General features: G+C 45.0%; 1 protein-coding gene across 1 annotated transcript in view; it reads right to left on the bottom strand.

The window, feature by feature from the left end:
- Tmem241 (transmembrane protein 241) overlaps positions 1 to 17,187 on the bottom strand; it is a 68,166-nt gene that overhangs the window by 28,305 nt on the left and 22,674 nt on the right. The window lies entirely within an intron of this gene.

Here is a 17,187-nt window from a genome sequence, read left to right as displayed (position 1 = left end):
ATAAGAAACAATATGTAAGGTACACACACACACATTCTTTTTAATATTATCTGTGGCTTCAGGTATCCTCTAGGGGTCTTGAGATGTATTCTCTATGAATAAGGAGAAGGTTGCCGTGTCAGGTCAAAGGGTACACACATTTGTAGGGATAAAATGTCACCTAAGGGTTTTGCAGAGAGAAATTATTATCCCTAAAATACGATGGTTTAACTCTGTGGGTTGCTCCCTATTAACTGTGTGTTAAACCGTGGCATGCCCAAGAGCTACCAGCTGTCTGCCAGCTCTCTAAGACTTTGTCGCATCCTTATGGAATCCAGAGCGTGCATCCAGGAGGCAGAACTGAGGCGGCTGGCTCAGGTCTGAGTCTCTCTGCAGCTGACGAAAAGACGGCAGCACTAGACACTCCCCAGGACCCACAGTGTCAACCAGTATCCTGGACGCGGTTTTGGAAGTGTGGAGCTGGTAGAAAAGGCAGGACAGCTGTTAAGAGCTAACTACCGGCGAGAGGCCCCCAAAGGACACAGGCTATGGTCACTGCTCTTAGCTGGGCCCCAGTCCTAAGTGGCAGGACTCCTCAGTTTGATCGTAGGACACAGAGAAATCAAACGAACTAGCCTTGGAAACTTCCTTCCGGCTGACTAGCGTTCATAATGCTGGAAGGCACTATGGGGGTCACTAGGAAGAAAACACAGCAACAGTAGTACTTGGCAGTGAAGCCTGCATGTTACAATACCCTGCCAGACAAGCCATGCCAACCAGTGTAATAGTGGCATGAAGTTAAGGGGTAACCAACTGCTTCTGTATTGGCTTTGAGGCCTGTTACAAAGAAAGGGATTCAGGTTTCGTACTGTAGATCTGGTCAAAAGCCCATAGGCTGCAAGGCCGCAAGCTCTTGGAGGGAAGCTACTGGAGTTGTTTTGCTAAACCGGGTTATCAGACTGTCTTCTAAATATTTGCACTTATGCCGATAAGTGAGTGATGGCCAGAGTATCAACTCCCCACCGCGAAGCTCAGGGACACTGCAGAGGAGCAGTAGAAAGAATGTGAGCCCCACGAGATGGGAGGGAGCACTGTAAAACGCTATCTTTGGCAGTGACGAGGCCACTGCACCACCAACTCACTGCAGCTATGGTTTCGCTGCACAAGCTCAAGCCATCAACATCAGTCAGCGGTCTCACGGGCAGCACCAACTGGACACCCTAGGTTACTAACCAAACAGAAATGGAGAAGACATGATGGGGTAAGGAGGAAGTGTTGGGAGTGTCTGGGGGCAACAGGAGGAAGGGGACAGTCAAGATGCATGATATCTAAATTGTCAAAGAACTAAAAGACATTTTCAGAAGATATTCTTTAAAAAAAAAATAAGGAGAGCTGGAGAGATGGCTCAGAGGTTTAAAAGCACTGGCTGCTCTTCCAGAGGACCTGGACTTGATTCTCAGCAGAATGACTCACAACCCACTATAACTCCATTTCTAGGGGATCTGATGCCCTCTTATGGCCTCTGTGGGTGCCAGACAGGCACATGGTGCACAAACAAACATACATGTTGGCAAAACATCCAGACACATAGAGAAAAAGATAATTGTTGGCCAGCTTACCACACAGACAGGGAATGTGAGAAAGAGGTCTCAGGCGATAAAGTCAGTTTGTCTTTCTTTCTTTCTTTTCTTTCTTTCTTTCTTTCTTTCTTTCTTTCTTTCTTTCTTTCTTTCTTTCTTTCTTTCTTCCTTCCTTCCTTCCTTCCTTTCTTTCTTTCTCTCTCTCTTTCTTTCCTTTCTTTTTCTTTCATTTTCTGTCTCTCTCCTTACTTCCTTGCTTCTTTCTTTTCTTCCTTCTTTCTTTCCTTCCTCTCTCTCTCTCTCCCCCCCTCCTCTGTCCTTCTACCAAGGGCCTATCCAGTGTTAGACACTGTGCCAAATACCCAGAGACACTGGAAAGCTCGGGGTACTGGCCTACTACCTCAGACCACCATTTCCCTATTCAGGCCTCTGATAAGCAAAGAACCCCTTGGGCTGGCTGAGTTTACAGGCTAGCCTTTCCCATCTCAAGACACTGGATGCTATGAACAAGTCATTCACTAATCTGGGCTTCCATGTCTTCAATCACCCTAAGAAAGGGGGTAGGGAAGGGTGCCCTAAGCGTCACATGAAAACCAGCAGGTAGAGATGGGTATAACACAGAGGGAGAATGCTTACCTGGCATGTGTTTGATTCCAAGTGTTACAAAAATAAAAATAAACAAACATGTAAGTAGTGGCAGAGAATAAGCTCATTTCTGTAAAATCAGATATAAAGAAGGAAGATCGGTGTTTGACACACCCAGTAATTCTAGCTTTCAGAATGCTAAGGCCTCACAAGTTTGAGGCCAGTTTGGGACACATAGAAAGAGCCTGTATCTGAAAAATGGAACAAAACTGAAAGAATGGGACTGTGGACATGGCTCAGTGGTTAAGAACATGTCCTTGCATAGGCTCTGAGTTCAATTCCTGGTATCCACTCCACACTGGGTAGCTGAGGACTACCTGTAAGCCCAGCTCCAGCAGGATCCCATGCCTCTAGTCAATGCAGGCACTGCATTCACATGCACACAGCCACACACAGAGAAACACAACTGAGAACACTCACTCAAGCTGGGCATGGAGCATACATCTCTAACCTCAGCACTCAGGAGAAAGAGGCGGGTACAGCTCTGTGAGTTCACGAGGCCTGCCTAGACTATGCAGTGAGTTCCAAGACAGCCAGGACTGCATAGTTAGACCATGTGTCAAAACAAAGAAAGCAATGCAGTAAATCACAAAAAAGACAGGAAAGACAGATGACAGATGCAGGTAGGTAGGAAGGTAGGGAGGCAGGCAGGTAGACAGGTCAAAAGATGGTCTCTAAAACATCTACTGTGGTAGAATCAATAAACGTTTTCTTCTCTTCATGTGCTCTCTAAATTTCTCATAAGCCTTTAGGGCTTGTCCTTTTTTAAATTACATTTTGGTTTAGGTCTTGTTTTTTTGTTTGTTTAATCTTTATGTATATGGGTGTTTTGCCTGCAAGTATGTCTGTGCACCATGTATGTGCCTGGTGTCAGGTCCCCTCAAGAGGCCATGGGTCCCCTGAAACTGGAGCTACAGATGGTTGTAAGTCACCATGTAGGTGCTGGGAACCAAAGAGTAGCCAGTGCTCTGAGCCACTGAGACATCACTCTGGCTCCTGGTTTTGCTTGTGTGAGACTAACCTGGGCTGGCCTAGAACTTGCTATATAGCAGAGGATGACCTTGAACTCCTGACCCTCCTTGTCCCCACCTTCCAAGTGCTGCCATCTTGCCCAGCTCAAGTTTTCCCTTTTAATGAAGGGAATAACTCATTTCTAAAGCTTTTTTCCTCCATACAACAGAGTTCAAAATTAAGTCCTAAGAAAAAAGTTAGGTGGGTGGTGGTGGAGCACACCTTTAGTCCCGGCACTCCTGAGGCTGTGACCAGCCTGGTCTACAAAGCCAAGGCTACACAGAGAAGCCTTGTCTTGAACCTCCCCGCCCCCCCCCAAAAAAAATCAAGTCTGAGTTCCTTCATTCAAATTTGTACAAATTATGTGCATCTTTTTACTACCTATTTCCAAAAGGAGAGCAGGAAAGAAGTACATGGTTTGAACCACACGACTATAATTAAAATCAAGTAAGAAATGTGTGTCAAATATCTGTCCCATCGCCTAGGCGGAAGTGAGCACATGAGCGGTAGCTGTGCCTGTTCCTCCCACCTTCATCATGTATCCACCATGCAGGCAGATGTGGCACTGACGAGTAGCTGAGAGTTCTACATCTGGATCCACAGGCAAGAGGCAGAGAGAATGACAGATACTGGACCTGGCTTGAGATTTGACACCCCAAACCTCTTCCTAGTGACACACTTCCTTCAAAAAGACCACACCTCCCAATTCCTGTTCAGGAGCACCACTTGTAAGGAGGGAACATTCACATTCGGGGCCGGCCATTCTTATTCAAACCACTTGTTTCAACAAAGCAAAACAAAAGCGGAAGGGGGCACTGAGACCAGCTGTGGGTTGTTCAGCTGCCAGGAAGAGGAGTCACTAGCCCAACAACACAAGGCAAAGGGGTAATTACAGGCGACGGAACACGTGTGACCATAACCAACTTCATGGAAGCGTCAGCACCTGGCTTCATGCACCCAGCAGGGACACTCCAGTAGAGGACATGGCCCCTGGTACTACCAGATGAAGGTGGGCTGGGCACCACAGACACACAAGAAAATACGGCTTCCCTTCTGTGGCGTCAGTTCCTGTTCTAACTTCTAGATGTACTGGCTTTCTCAGAAGAGCAAAACATAGAAAGCCAACATAGGACGCCTGTGAGAGATGAGCCTGAATTATTGCCAACACCTTTCTCTCCCAAATCCTAACATTTTAAAGGTGCAGAGAAGAAAGTGTAGGGCTCAGAACAGCACAGCCAAATGGTAGCAAATGCTTGGCAATCTGGAAGAACAAGGCAGGCATGGAGATTGACTTCTATGGAGGACAAGCCAGTGAGATGCCACAGAGACCCTGAGTTCAATCCCTGAAGCCAATATGGGGGAAGCCCTCTGACCTTTACGAGAGAGCCGTGGCACGTGTCTTTACATATACACACAAATCATTATAATACACCTTTTTTTTTTTTTTTTTTTTTTAAGTTTTTGAGGTGGGAGCTTAAGGCCTGGCAGGAGAGTCACCTGACTCCTGTGCATTTCAGAGGTGACGAATCCTCCTGTCTGGGGCTAACACAGGAAACAAGGAGTGGGTCTCTGAGAAAACTTCAAGTGCTGAGAAAGAAATCTAACACGTTGTGGGGAAAACGTTTCATAACTACATAATTTTGCTCCTTTTTGGAGAGGAGGGCGAGGAAACCGTGTAAAGGACTGGCTGAAGCAATGGCTCCTGACCCCATTTTCACCGGCATTTTGGGAGTGCTTAAGCAGCTTATTTTCAGCATTGCTCCCTGGAACTCTTTGCAGATTAATCACACCACCCTCCCCCCCTACACTCCAAACAGGAAGTTTTGCAAATGTGTCCAAATAACTGGGCTTCATGTTTCAGAGAGCACTTTAGTTATTTCAAGTTATCTAAGATGTGAGGCGCACCCAGAAAAAACTCCTAGTCAGGACATTCATGAAATTAAGTGTCTCCCTTAGTAAATTAGCAGCACATTCCTTCAAAAGCTGTGAGACCCAGAATTGCCATCACACTTCGCAACATTTTGTAACCCCGTGATGATCGATGGCACTGAAAATAGCTCAGGGAAAAAAGTAAACCGCAAGAACAAGACAAACAATCTTATGCAAAACAGCAACACATCCATGAAACATCACTCATTATCCAAATTAATCTGACAACAGGAAACAGAATCTGGTTATTTTTCCTCCAATCCAGAACCGTATTCCCTCCCAGGGATCCTCCGGAAAATCTGGTTCATAAACAAATGATTCCTGGGTAACTGGCTTCTTTGCTGAGTGTTTCCACATGCTCCACGAGTTGCCTCCTCACACGCCCCTGCGTGCTCCCGTCACCTTGCCGCAGACATCACGGAAAGCCACTGACAGGCTGTTATTATCGCTGAGCTAGAGACTGTATAGGAAATTATGCTGCTGCCTCTGGGTTTAAATTTTCCATGAAAAATTGTTCTCATCACCACAGAGGCTTAGCCGATGAACAAGAAAAATGATTTAATTAAGAGACGGCCATAATTAGATTTTTTTTTTTCAGTACACTCAACATAAAAGTTACATTACAGCAGAGCTTTATTTTGTTTCACGGTATGTTTTTATCAGACCATTCCAGGACACATGAAGACGATGAGTAAAAACCAAAGGAAAAGAAGAAGAGCCATAAACATGGGTGGAGCAGGGGGAGGTGAGGAAAGGCAGAAATGGCCCGACCACCCGACAGACAGTGAAAAGGTGCAGAGAGGGACAATGGTGGCACTAACAAGAAGAAACAGAACTGGTCAGAGAATATGCAGTGGGAGGACGGAGCCCTCCCCACTCTGCAGACAGGACATCCTGAGAACAAATCATCGAATCCACAGGGCCAGGGTTTCCTCTCCAGTCTGCCCTTATGCGCACAGACATATGCCAAAAACCAAACCTAGGAGCTCTGATTCAGAACCGAGAGGACATCTGTGCTCGTCACCTCCTTGGACGTTCAAGGTGACAGTCAATGTTGAGCCTTGGGACCTTCCTCTAAACGTATCCAGCAGACACACACAGCGCAGGGGCTGTGGGGCCTGTGGAAGCCTGAGCACCCGAGAGCAAACCTCCAGCACTCACTGAGAGCTGGCTGCAGTGGGGTACACCTGCACACCCAGCGCTTATGTGTGTAGATCTGAGGACTGTCCGCCAGACTGCCGATCAAGGCTTGAGCTCTTAGGTTCAGTGAGAGGCCCTACCTCAACAGACATGGAGCGGGAGACAGCCGTCCCCCACTTCTGGCCTCCCTGCTCGCATGCACAGGCACGCACATACATACCCATCTGTATATATAAGTAAATACACAAAATAAAAAGCAAAAGTTCCTATTATTTGGATGTCAGAAAATGTGTAAGATTTCCCCTATTTAAACAACTCGGTGCTGTGTGTGCATCTGTTTCTGAACGTGTGCACATACATGTACAGGTGTCCCATGCACATGTGTATGGGTCCAGAGGTCAGTGTTGGTCGTCTTGCCTCTTAATTTTATTTACTATTACTACTGTTATTATCATTATTACTATTACTATTATTACTATTTTAGTTTGGGGGTCGTAGAGATGGGTTAGCAGATAAGAGCTCTTGTTCTGGCTGAAGACCCAGGTTTGATTCCCAGCACATACATCCATCTATAACTCCAGCTCTAAGGGATCCTCCTCTGGCTTTCACAGGCACCAGGAATGCATATGGCACACACACATAGGCAAAACACGCATACACATAAAGAAAGACGACGTATGAAGAAATGAACTCTATCTGGTCCACTGATGAACTGAAGACTCCTTCATAGTGCAGTATCTTGGCAACAGGCCAGGAGACATGTCAGCAAGCCACCTTGAAAGGAGAGAAAGCAGCTGTGCTGTGGCCTTCACCTGCAAGAAAGCCTGAGACGGGAAGTCGGAGCACAGAAAACCTCCAGAGCACGTCAAAGCTTCTCATAGGGATACATCTGCCACTTTCCCAGCAGCGCTTGCCCACCTCCTAACAGAAACTCCTACAAGGGAAGCACAGACCAGGATGGCGGTCATGTTATGCCACAAGGAGGTGTTGTGATGGAGACAACTCCGAAGGCTCCCAGGCAATGCCAGTGTATAATTAAGGCTAGTGAGTGATCATAGAGCAGCCAGCTGGGTGGTCTCCATGGAAACCAGCAAACATACATTTTCACATGCACGGTGACTATTTTGGATCAATGACTCTTTATATAGGTTTAAACATTGTGAACGGTCCGTCAATAGCTTCTTTTGTTGGACAATCTCACATTAAATAGGCTGTGAAAAGCCTGGTTCTTGTGGATGCTGCATTCAGAGCAGCGATCTACAAATCAGTGAACACAAGGGTAAATTCAGAGCCAGGAAATCAGTGGGTAACTTCCTGAAAGAACTGAGCTAGTGTTTGACAGAGCCAAGGAGGACCTGCCAAAGCCTGGCTTTCACCATCCAGCGCTCAGACAGCATTTAATGACCTCTGTGAGGTAGAAATTAGTACTATGCTTGTTTACAGAAAAGAAAACCAATTCATACACCTAAAGTGGCAGACCTAAGACTAGGTGAAAATTAAATCTTTATTCAAGTCTCTATTATTCTACACAGCGCTGTTTGCAAAGCACACCCCAGCTATTTCCACAAACATTGGTTCATTTAGTCTGTTCTGAACCAACCAACAGTCCCTTCTAACGTTACAGTATTTCCTCTATGAACAGCATCCTATCCTAAGAGCAATGTGAGGGACCGTCTTCTGTAAGAGTGAGTTCTGACTACCAGTTAAGGCCCAAAATTCCAATAAACCACCTGTAAATCTGCCACCAAGATCTTGTCCCAAAGAGGGTGGAACCCGTGACAGGGACAGGAGAAGGTCCCACTGTGGAGTGACATGCTCCAGTAAGTTCTTAGAAGTCTGGAAAGTGTTACTGAGTAGGCAGGGTCTTTACCAACACAGGGCTACATCAGACGTAAAGGCCATCAGCAAGTCTGTCATGAGTGTCAAAGTCTCCGTACTGTCAGCTTCGAGGATCTTTAGACACCTTCTAGTCCAAACTGCTTTAGAGAAGAAAGAACTAACGGTTCCAGGGCCATGCTGCAGACTGAATGTGAAGTGTCCACCTTGGGCTCCTGTGCTTACGGTGGCACTGTTTTGAGCTACAGAGCCTTTAAGAGGCGGAGCATCAATACAGGAAGCTGGTTACTCTTGCAGGCCTTGAGGTTTAGAGCCTGGCCCCACTTCCTCTCCAGTAACTGCTTCATGCTCCATGGAGATATGAGACTCCCTTTAGGAGTGTCAGCATACTGCATACTCCTGTTGCCGTGGAGCTGCCTGCTGCCACACCTCCCCCCCACAAAGGCCTGTATCCTCCTAAACTGTAAGCCAAACCATTCCTTCCTCACAATGTTCTGTCAGGCATTTGCTCACAGCAATGAGAAGAGTAACTAATGTGGGTATCTTGACCATCATGGCTGCTATGACTAATGCCCAGAGACTGGGTAATTATAGACAGCGTAAACACATTAATTACTCTTGCTTCAGGCTAGGAAGCCCAAGATCCACATGCTGGTGGATTCAGTGTCTAGAAAGATCTGCTTCCTCAGAGACAGCATCCTCCTCCTGTGTCCTCACAGTGGATGGGGCAAGGCAGCTCAATGGAACCTTTTATTTTGAGACAGGATCTCACTCTGTAGCCCTGGATGACCTGGAACTGGCCACATAGACCAGACTGGCCTCAAACTCACAGAGATCTGCCTGCCTCTGTCTCCTGAGTGCAGGGATTCAAGGTATGAGCCACCATTACTGACGGGAGCCTCCTTTATGATGCCACTATTGTCACTCCTGAGGACTCTGCCTTTATAATCTAACCATGTGCCCAGAGCTGCACCTATGACCATTACCTTAGAGATTGGGATTTCAAACTACAGATTGTAGGGGCATAAACATTCATTAGAAAATGTTCAGTAAACGGTGACCAAAGTCAAAAAAGTGAGCAATCTCCTTTTCTCCCTCAGAAGCCTCAGTTCCTCTGCCCCACACATCTCACCACAGAGACCGAAGCCTACCTACCACGATCTCTGTCAGAGCTCAGGAGGGAAAAGGCTTTCTGGTTTCCCTAGGACTGTTAACACTAGTCTTCCCAAGCCCTGCTCACTGTCTAGCACCTGGCTTTCTTTATTCTTTCACCAAACTCCTTTTTCCAAAATATATGTATTGTCATGACATCTGGCTATTAGTCCCTGGACGACCACTTACAGCCTCTCCTCTTCAGTGTATTGATCCATCTTCACTCCACATCTGCCCTTTATTACTTCCTCAAGGGCTACCAATATCCTTGCTCTAATTTTTTTTCAACCTGCTCTTTGCAACCCCTTAGTGGCACTTCTTAGAATCCTTTCCGGCTCTCCTTCCACTGCTTGGCCATTACTTCTATCTGCTGCTCATTATGATTTCCAGCATTTGAGTGTCTCCCAAGTTAAGTGTTTGGCCTCTGTTTTTTTATTCCCACATCTTTCCTCTCCTAACGAGCTCTTCCATCCCTTCACTCTTCTGATGTATGATCTAAGTTCTCATCCTCTTCTCACTTCAGGTCTCCAACTCAAAGCAGCTCCATTTAGATGTCTGGTCGCCACACCCATCTGCTGGAATAGATTTCACCAGGTCTACATTCCCTACAGGCTTGCTATCAGCACTTCTGTGCGTCACACCACAGGTGTCTCACGACTCCAGTTACAAACCTTGGAGACGTCCACGCTCTTCTGATCCATCATTCCTGGTGTTTTACAACTATTACTACCTGCTTCATCTCTTCTAACATGGTCTACTCTTTATCTAATTATTTTGTTATGCTCCATAGCAATCGTATATATTAAATGATTAAACTTTACTTTCATTCAAATTGTCAGGCAGGTGCAACGATCTTTCTGTATTCCTGCCATTGATGCTTTGATCTCCTTCCCACCTGAATGCCTAAAGCTCGTTCTATCAACTTAAGCCCCATTTCCACATTAACCTGTCCAAGCATAATTTACCATTTGTCTTAGTGTTCTGTTGCTGTGAACAGACACCATGACCACAGGAACTCATAGAGGAAAACATTTAATTGGGGCTGGATTTCACTTTGGAGGTTTAGTTCATTATCATGTATACAGAATATACATGGTGCTGGAGAAGGAGCCAAGAGTTCTACATCTGAATCTGTAGGTGGCAGGAAAGAGATTGACACTGGGCCTGGTTAGGGCTTCTAAAACCTCAAAGCCCACCTCCAGGGACACTCTTCCTCCAACAAGGCCACACCTCCTAACAGTGCCACTCCTTATGAGCCAACAAGGGCCATTTTCATTCAAACCACCACATCCGCTCATCCAGAGGTCCACAACTGTCTCAACAAAGCAGCTTCTTTTACAGCTCAATTTCCTATGTTTCCACTGTCTCTTCCTCTGATCAAACTTACAGTTCCAACATGCTCATCCCTCCATAGGGGTCCTTCTATTCATTCTTCAACCTTCCCCAGGCAACCGTGACCTTCAGAAGCCAGTGTCAGCCACTCCTTTGCTACCCAGATTAGTGCCATTGCCTAACAGTCTCTTCCTTATCGACTGAGTTATATTAGGCCTTAGACAGGCACTGAGCACAGTGAACGCATTTCTTCCTCCATGTGTCCATCAAACTCCAAAGATTTCTCCAAAGAAACACTGAGTAATGGTAGAATTGTGTTTAAAAAGGGAGCCATTGGAAGAGAAGCTATATGCCTTCATATTATATCATATCCCCTATTACAGCTTAAATCTTATAGGACTGCTAACTGCTTCAGGCTGGTAAGAAGTTAGAACAAAAAAGGACTTAGAGAGCCAAATGCACCACCTGGATAGCGAGGTTACCTCACGGAAGGGTGTGTTCCCTCTCAGGTGGTGACGGGCATTCCATGGCTCTAGGAAGAAGTCCATGACAGCTAATCTTGGTTGCCTACTACATCTGAAACTAACTGAAACCGGAGCAGCTGGGCACACTTGTGAGGGATTTTTCTTGGTTGGCTTATCTGAGGTGTGAGACCCACTCTAAACGCAGGTCATCTGATGTCAGAAGATCCATCCTAAATCTATGCCTTGTGGTGGCAGCCCACATGAAGGACAAGATTTTACATTAACGTCTGCTTGCCCTCACTCTCACCGCCAAGTCTATATGACTTGGCACATTCCTTCGCTGGTGTGAGACCTACTTCTTTGGGATTCCACTACGGACTGAAAATTGCCAGCTCTCTAGGACCTCCCTTGGACTCTGGTACTTGACTGGGACTGCTGATAAATCTGTCTTGTAGACTGACCAACTACTACATTTTTGGCCTTTCTGTCAGGAGACAGGTATTGTTAAACTACTCAGACCACAGCCTGTAAAACACACTAACAAATCCCTTACATACATGTATATATATGTATATCTATGTGTGTGTGTGTATGTATGTATATATATGTTCACTCTTACAGAGTCTGAGCGCTGCATATGTGAAATGTAAACTCCATCAAAACCAACCAGAAGGCCAGTGAGAAATTCCTGGGTAAAGGTGCTGCCATGAGCCTGATAACCTCAGTCAATCCCGGAGACCCACCTGGTGGAAGAGAAGAACTGACTCCCACAAGATGTCCTTTGGCTTCCACATGGACACACTCATGCATATGTGCACACACTCGCAAATAGATACATCAATCACAAATATTAAAAGAATCATGTCTGGTATAGGCCCCAAAGTTGAACATTTTTAAAAGAGGGTTAAGAATATAGTTCAACAGTAGACTCTGGGTTCAATCCCTAATAATACCAAAAAAAAAGGCCAACCAGCCAATCAATTAAAACCAACCAACTAACCAACCAACCAATCAACCAACCAACCAAAAGCCAATCAAGCAACCAAAAGCCAACCAACCAACCAACCAACCCACCAATCAACCCAAACCAACTAACCAACCAAAAGCCAAACAACCAATCAACCAACCAAGTAACCAACCAATCAAACAAACAGAGAAAGTATAGAAAAAGTATTTCCTAAGGGCCATTAAAGGACAGACTTGGTCTTACAAGCTGCTGCTGTCCTCAGGACAAGAATTCTGGCAGTGACAGGCCCTTCAGAGGAAGCCAGCAGTACACAGAGCAGCCCTGAAAGGGCATGGTGTGCTGCTGCACTGTCTGGGGCTGCCTACCCTGTCCTGCCTTGTCCAGATTATAAACTTACTCAAACCTCAGCTGCTTCTTTCCAATCACTCCAAGAACCCAAGCAATGTGAAATGAATAAGCATGAGATAAGGCAGCATCCAATCCAGACAGCGTTCTCACACAAGGGTTTAAATCTGCTGAGAAACCCCACTCAGGGTAGAAACTCAGGCTGGGCCCTCTTTACACAACCCACACACTTCACTGCTGTTCTTTTGAATCCATTCACTTTTTGTGACTTAATCCTCTGTACTCCCAGTGAGAAGAGAGCTCAAGATTTGCCAATGTATTAGATTTCACATGTCCAAATTTACCAAAAAGAAGAGATTCCCCCACCCCAAACGCTGCTAAGCACTATAATGCTTTCTGTCTCTTAAAACATTTCTCAGATCCCACGAGAGAAAAATGATAGAAATGGAACTGAGGCCGAGCATGGCAGTGACATTCTTACTAACAACACTCAGGAGCAGAGGCTGGCGGCCCTGGGAGTCTGAGGCCAGCTGTGTACACAGCGGCCCCAGGCCAGGCAGGGGGTACACAGCCAGGCTGTCTCCAAATAAAAAATAAAAACAAAAAAGCAGAGGACAGAGAAATGACGATGTTGATGTTACAACCTCTTGAACAAGGGCTAAGAAAGATTTTTTTTTTTTTTTTTTGAAGCCAGGAACAAGGAATCTTGGCCCTTGAATGACCTTTCTGCCTGGGTCTCCAAGTTGTTTTTTTTTCTTTTTAGGAATCCAAATTCTCCCCTGGCACCAGAGGACCCAGAAAATGACCTTCTGAGTCACTTTCTGAAAACACTGGTACCTGTTCAGTCATGATGACATCACAAGGCAAGTACAGTTGTGGTATGTTACAAATGCCAGTCCATTTGGATAGGTAGCTGGTTCAAGGATGCTAAGGACCACGGAGCTCATATGTGATAGAAAAGGTGTGTGTCTGTGCGGAGGAAGGAAGACAGATTATCCGGTGAACTGAAGCTGCATCAAACCTTACTGGTTCATCTAATCTAATCCTCCACACCTAATGATTAGTACTACGCCAAAAGAACCAATTTGAAAAATGCCTCTTCTGAAAGTAACTACTGAAGAAGAAGTTATAACCTTTCCTTCGAGTTAAACAAACAAACACACACACAAAAAAAAAAAAAAAAAAAGGAAAAGGAGACTCTCATTGGTCAAACAGGCAAAGTATACACAAACTGTCAAACTATAAAGAACAGAATATGAGTGTCACACTTTACAGCTCTTAGGGATGGTTTACAAGCCACAAAACTCAGCTCTCAGAAATGTAAGGTGTGATTCACCTATATCATAGCATAGAGTAATAGTTCATTTCTTTTATAGTTTAATAGTACTACTACATATGATACCTTGTTTATCCACCCACCAGGAAAGTAACGTTTATGCCATTTGCATGTTCTGGCTTTATTATTAATGCTACTATGAACACCCACGTGCAGGGTTTTTGTCGGATGTGTGTTTTCATTCGTCTTGGGCCTTTCTTGGGCACAGAGGTGCTGCAAGGTACTCAGTTTGCCCTCTCGGAAGCACCGAGCTGTTTTCTAAAGTGCCTGCATAACTGTTCAGCAGCAGTTTATGAGGAGTCTGGCTCTGCTGCACCCTCAACGTCAGCCTACCTGCATCTTTGATCCCAGGTGTATCTATGCGGGACAGTATGGCATTGTGTCTTGAATTTTAAAAATGTAGTCTGATAGCCTCTGTCTTTTGAAGGGAGCATTTATTTAAGATTCACCTATTTTTATTTGATGTGTTTGAGTGTTTAGCCTAAAAATATGTATAAGCACACATTCGTGTGTGGCGCCCACAAAGGCCAGAAGAAAAGGGTATTGGATCCCCTGGAACTGCAGTTACAGGTTACTGTAACCCACTCCATGAGTGCTGCAAGTAGAACCTGGGTCCTCTGCAAGAACAGCCAGTGCTCCCAACCCCCGAGCCATCTCTCTACTTCTGTAAAAGGGGTATTTAGTCTACTCACATTTAATATAATTATTGAAACTGCCACTAGCAACACATCTCTCAGTCTCTATTTATTTGGGAATGTCTTTATTTCTTGTCACATTTGAAGGACAATTTTGCTATATATTAAGTTTCTAGTTATCATATGGGTTTTTTTTCCTTTATTATATGGAATGTGGCCTCCTCTTGCTGCCTCTGGTCTCCAGTCTTTTGCTCGGTTTTGAGGTTTGTTTGCTTTTTTTTTCACTAATTGTATTGATTTTCCTCCACAGAAATCTCATTTCTGTTATACTTTTCTTTTTTTATTTATTTTTATATTAATCACAGGTTATTTACTTTGTGTCCCAGCCATAGCCGCCTCCCACATTCCCTCCCAATCCCACCGTCTCTCCCTCATCTTCTCCTTGCCCCTTTCCAAGTCCACTCACAGGGGAGGGCCTTCTCCCCTTCCATCTGACCCTAGCTTATCAAGTCTCTTCAGGACTGGCTGCAATATCCTCTTCTGTGGTCTAGCAAGGCTGCTCCTCCCTTGTGAGGGGTAAGGGGTGGAAGAGCTCGGCATTAAGTTCATGTCAGAAATAGTCCCTGTTCCCCTTATTAGAGAACTCATTTGGACACTGAGCTACCATGGGCTATATCGAGCAGGGGTTCTAGATTATATCCATACAAGGTCCTTGGTTGGAGAAACAGTCTCATGAAAGACCCCTGTGCCCTGATATATTTGGTCCTTGTGGAGCTCCTGTACTCTTCAGGTCTTACTAACACCCCCTTCTTTCATATGATTCCCTGCACTCTGGGAGATGTAAATCAAAACGACCCTGAGATTTCACCTTACACCCATCAGAATGGCTAAGATAAAAAACTCAAGTGACAAAACATGCTGGAGAGGATGCGGAGAAAAGGGAACCCTCCTCCATTGCTGGTGGGAATGCAAACTTGTACAACCACTTTGGAAATCAATCCGGCGCTTTCTCAGACAAATAGAAATAGTACTTCCTCAAGATCCAGCTATACCACTCCTAGGCATATATCCAAAAGAGGCTCAAGTACACAATAAGGGCATTTGCTCAACCATGTTTGTAGCAGCTTTATTCGAATAGCCATAACCTGGGAACAACCCAGATGTCCCTCAGTTGAGGAATGGATACAGAAATTGTGGTACTTTTACACAATGGAATACTACTCAGCAATTAAAAATGAGGAAATCATTAAATTTTCAGGCAAATGGTGGGACCTAGAAACAATCATCCTGAGTGAGGTGTCCCAAAAGCAGAAGACACACATGGTATATACTCACTTATATAGACCTATAAGATAGGATAAATATACTGAAATCTATATACCTAAAGAAGATAAACAAGAAAGAGGACTTGGGGTAAGATGACCAATCCTCACTTAGAAAGACAAATGGGATGGACATTGGATGTAGGAGAAAACAAGTAACAGGACAGGAGCCTACCACAGAGGGCCTCTGAAAGACTCTACCTAGCAATGTATCAAAGCCGATATTAAGACTCTGTTATACTTTTCAATCTGGACTTTCAATTGACTATTTTCAGATTCTCTATGACTGACACTATGCATTCACTGAGCCTTCCTTTTGACTCTGCGTAGCTGCAGACCCATTTCTGAGCATTCCAAAGAAATGCTTTGCCGTAGGTTCACTCCTACATCCAGAGCCTTTTCTTTTCCTGCACATAGACCACAATTTGCTTTTCTAAACGTCTGTAATTTTTGGTTGAATACTGTGCTTTTTCGATAATATGTGGTAGCAACTCTGGGTTCTAGCTTTTCCCACCTATCTTATTTTGTAGTTTGTTTTGCTTGTTGAGTGATCCTCCTAGACCAAGTGTAAAATCTGTCTGTCATAAAAGGTACAGACGCTGCTGTCTCCACTGCTACTTACCATGTCACCTGGTATCCTGGCAAGGGCCAGTCAGAGGTTTTTGTTCAAATACTATGAGCCAGAAAACCTTGTGTCTGCTTCTTTGTGGCTGCAGAGTGCATTTGAATTCAGCCAGTTTTCATGGCTGCCTTGACCTGTACTTTCCTCTGGATCCTTTATGTGTGCAAACAGGCTCCACTGCCAGGGATGTGTGGGTATGTTTCAGTCTGTTCTAACTCTTTTGTGTGTTCCTGAACACAGAAGGCATCTAGTGTGAGATACGCAGAGGGCCACGAAGCTCACAATGCTCTGACCTCCTAAACTACTTAGGTCATCAGCAACACCACTGTTCATAGCTTGCTCTGATGAGGTCTATAAACTTAAAATAGTGGACCTACTGGCTTCCCCTGTTCACTTATGACCAAAATAACCACCCGAGTTAACAATGCCCCAAACAGAGGAAGCATCTTCTGGAAGCAGCAAGGCTGATTTTCACAGCTCCCCTCAGCCTGCTCTGGCTTAACCATCACACTGACTGAGATGAAAGAATGGAATGGAGCAGAACACCACAAATTTACTCTGTCCCTACCAAGAACAAACACTTCTGGTTTCTTTTCTGAAGCGTGAAAATGGAGACTCAGACAGGGTTTTTCCAGCTCCCTGCTTGTTCTGGAGATTCTCAATTTCCTTTCTCTCTCATGCGTAAGATCTCAGCCAGTTTCCCCGTTCTTCTGAAAACAATAGTACTAGCTGTAGACAGTACGGGTGACATCACTGCTGTGCGATTTCATTTTCAGAGGAAAAAAAAGCAACTGAAATAATATAGATGGCTGAAGGCAGACACTCCTAAAACTGCTTCACTAGATCAACTCCCACTCCTCAGAAGCAGCTCTGAAGCCCCTGCACCCCGATC

This window comes from Psammomys obesus, unplaced genomic scaffold, assembly GCF_907164565.1.
Source record: "Psammomys obesus unplaced genomic scaffold, mPsaObe1.curated_primary_1811, whole genome shotgun sequence".
Classification (NCBI taxonomy): Eukaryota; Metazoa; Chordata; class Mammalia; order Rodentia; family Muridae; genus Psammomys; species Psammomys obesus.
The sequence above is the reverse complement of the archived record's forward strand: the minus strand, read 5'-3'. Positions and strand labels throughout refer to the sequence as shown.